Here is a 3534-nt window from a genome sequence, read left to right as displayed (position 1 = left end):
TGTCAAGAAAGCATATAGATGATGTACTGAATGTGGATGTGAATTCAAGATTTAGGTCATTGTTGTTGAGTTATTCCACAAAGGTGCATGCTTCCTGTAATCTTCCCTGCCAAATAAGAAAAAGATCATCAATGTACCTCAAATATAGTGGAACATGATTTTCCATTGTAGTTTGAAGTTGCCCCATGAGGACCTGTTCCTTCCACCAGCCCATGTGCAAGCACGCTAGGCTGGGTGAAAAACAGGCCCCCATGGCTACCCCTCTAGTCTGCTGGTACACTTGATTGTTGAACAGAAAATAATTCTGTTCCAAACAGATCTTAATCATAGTAATTAACATTGTGTTGTGGACAGAGAAATTGATTGCACGCTGATTCAAATAGTGGCTAACTGCTCTGATACCATCATTGTGCCATATTTACGTATACAATGAGGCTACGTCTAACGTAACAAGTATACAATCTGAATTCCATGATGTATTATTCAATTTGGTACAAAGTCAGATGAATCCTGCACATAGGACCTTAAGTTTTTAACTCTATCCTGCAGGAAATAGTCAATATAGGTTGAAATGTTCTCAGTTGAACTATTGATCGCAGAGATTATGGGATGCCCAGGTGGATTGTCCAAATGTTTATGGACCTTAGGAAGCAAATAAAATGAAGGTATAACTGGAAATTCCTTCTTTAGAAACCCAAATTCTTCTTTTGAGATCAAGTTCCCGCTCCTCCATGCAACCAATTTGGAGTTTTGGTCCTGCCATGCCAATCTAATTGCCGCCTGATTACTCCTTTTATAGCAAGATTGGTCCCTAAGTTGGGATTCCGCCTCATCAATATACATTTGGCGCGGCCACAAGACTACGTTCCCGCCTTTGTCTGCCTGGCGGACAATGATGTTTTTATTTGATTCCAGTTTTGTAATCAAATTATTGTAGCTCTGATTCATTTTGTTGACCGCTATGTGTCTTTTGTTAGTAGTAAAATATAGTTTCTTTAAGTCTTTAGTGATGAGATCCTGGTACACATCTATATTATCATGTGTCATGGTAGGTAAAAAGACCGATTTAGGTTTGAAGGGGGTACCACAGGTAGCTTGGTCAATCCTTGATGTTACCAATGGGATCGAACTCGATGGACATGTCTCCTTCTGTAGAGCCCAAATTTCCTCGAATCATGTGCAATCTCCAGCATCTAGAAGAGTGGGACTGCTTACAACTCCCACATTTTTCTTTTTCGCAGGTTGCAACTTGAAATACTTTTTTAATTTGAGTTTCCTGGTAAACCTGAACGCATCCATTCTCACATCTGCGTAATTAAAGTTACACAGGGGCAGTATGTTAGTCCCAGGCTGAGAATCTATTTTTCATTGTCTGTAAGTTTAAGAGGTGTGAGGTTCATTACTGAGCAGGGGCTGATGCTTGTGCTTGTGCAGCCGATTTGTTCCAACGGCCTCTTTGTTGTTTTTTCCCGTTGTTTGTTCTTCCAGGCACTACATTTGCGCCTTTCGCTGCGCCTCCTATTACCCTTTTGTGTTTTGTCCGCCAGTTTGTGTTCTTGATCTAAAAGTGTCCCGGCGGTCCTGGCACATGCAGCTCACTTCCTGAACCAGGGACAGCTTTGTAAACCCCACCGCCTAGTTTCTGGCACCCTCATTGTCCGATTCACTCGCTATTGAGCTAGCATCAGAAGAGGACGGAGTGACCAGGGTATTTTCTGGTGGTGCAGCGTGCGCTTTTTCTAGCCCGCGCTTTTACATTATCATAAGGTTTGGCATAGGTCAATATTTGGCCATTCAAATAATCTAAGCGATCACGCTCGAATTTATATGTCTTACATTTTTTGATTACCTCTTCCTCTTTGTTCAGCCTAAACATCTTGTCCGCCCTCATTTTGTCAATAGCTTCACTCGATCCTATGCCAGAAATTTCCTCCTCGAGCTCCTCTATCTGAGCATGAAGTTTGCAACGATCCAATTCAGCATATTTGACAAGGATAGTCATTAATTTGGCAGAAGATTCTAAATTGGTCTCCGCCCATTCTGTAAGCATTTCAGGATCGGGCGTTTCGTAACTTGGGGCTAAACCTCTAGGTACTCTGCCCACCTGTAGGTACATATTTAGGGATTTGTTTTCCCACCATTTGGATTGTTCTTTCAACATGAGTTTTTCCAACTTTCTGAAAAGATCCCTTGTCGTAGGATTAGCATTTACACTCGTACTTTGCCGTGTTATGTCTGTTTCCCCAACCGGGGGATTCACAAAACGAGGCCGGCTGCCTCTTCCCTGCTCCGCAACACATCCGCGGACATTGCTGGGCTGTAGCAGATATTCGTGAGCACAGCACCGGTGATGGACTTTATAGACGCTGTTTCCAAAAAACGTTTTGATTTATCACGTCTATAGTCCAAACACACTCCCCACCGGACAATCTGACGTCTCCTACCTCCACTGGGCTGCCGTTGCGCCATCCGCTCTCCCGACTCGGATGGCGCCGACTCCCTTCGTGTGATAGGACTCTGCAGGGTCCAGGGGCTCTTGGCGGCTAACTCCTCGCCAAAGTCTTGCAAAAGATCAGTTCCGGGGCACGGAACTCACCGCTTCCTGCCGCCGAGCCTCTTTGGGGGAGGGGTTCCACTCGCACCCCCAAAAGCCTCCTCGGTGAAAAAAATGAACAGGAACTCGCCAGACGCTGAACAGCGCCACCAATTATTGCTCAACTGGAAAATGACGAAGAATGGAACCCAATTTGGTGCCAAAACAAAAGTGCCTTTATTTGTGCATATTCTTGCTCTGCATGCCGCCATGACGCGTTTCGACTGTCTCCACTGTCTTGATCACATGATGTGATTGCAATGCCACATACATATGTAGGCTGAGTCTGATGACCATCCAAGATAGTGGTGTAACAAACCATAAAAAAGACAGAGCCATGAGGACCTACTCAAAACCAAGATATTGGGGTCTACTCAAGATGGAAGCTTGAGGACCAATAGAAGACAAATACCTGACTATCCAACAAAATATAGGCCTAGGGACTAAACAGTCGTAGAGGGTTGATGATAAACCCATAATCTTTAGGACCCAATTATGATAAAGCCCTGAGGACATATATAGCCCTGATCCCAAAACTCTTTAAGATAGAAGCCTGCGGACCCTCTTGAGATACACTCCAGAGGCCCATTTCAAGTTGTAAATCTGAGTGCCCAATGAATATAGAGTACTGAGGATCCAGTGAGACAGGCGTGATCACCAACACAAGCCTGAGTATAAGAATCCACTCATCATAGAAACCATAGCAGTTAACAAAATAGATAACTGAAGATTCACTCAAGATACTTGAATAAGAACCAACTCAGTATAATCCTGCACTACAAAAAACACCTCACCCTTTAAACAGCTTCACACTTAAAGTTGTGTATTTTTTATTACATTTCTCAGAGTTAGAATAAGGACATTCAGAAACAATGCAAACGGGACAGGCTACAGGTGTATGGCAGCAAAGTAACCAATAGACTGAGAGCATTTGCATGGAT

The sequence above is a fragment of the Lissotriton helveticus genome, chromosome 2_1 (genome assembly GCF_964261635.1).
Source record: "Lissotriton helveticus chromosome 2_1, aLisHel1.1, whole genome shotgun sequence".
In the NCBI taxonomy this organism is placed as follows: Eukaryota; Metazoa; Chordata; class Amphibia; order Caudata; family Salamandridae; genus Lissotriton; species Lissotriton helveticus.
Note: the sequence above shows the minus strand (reverse complement) of the source record.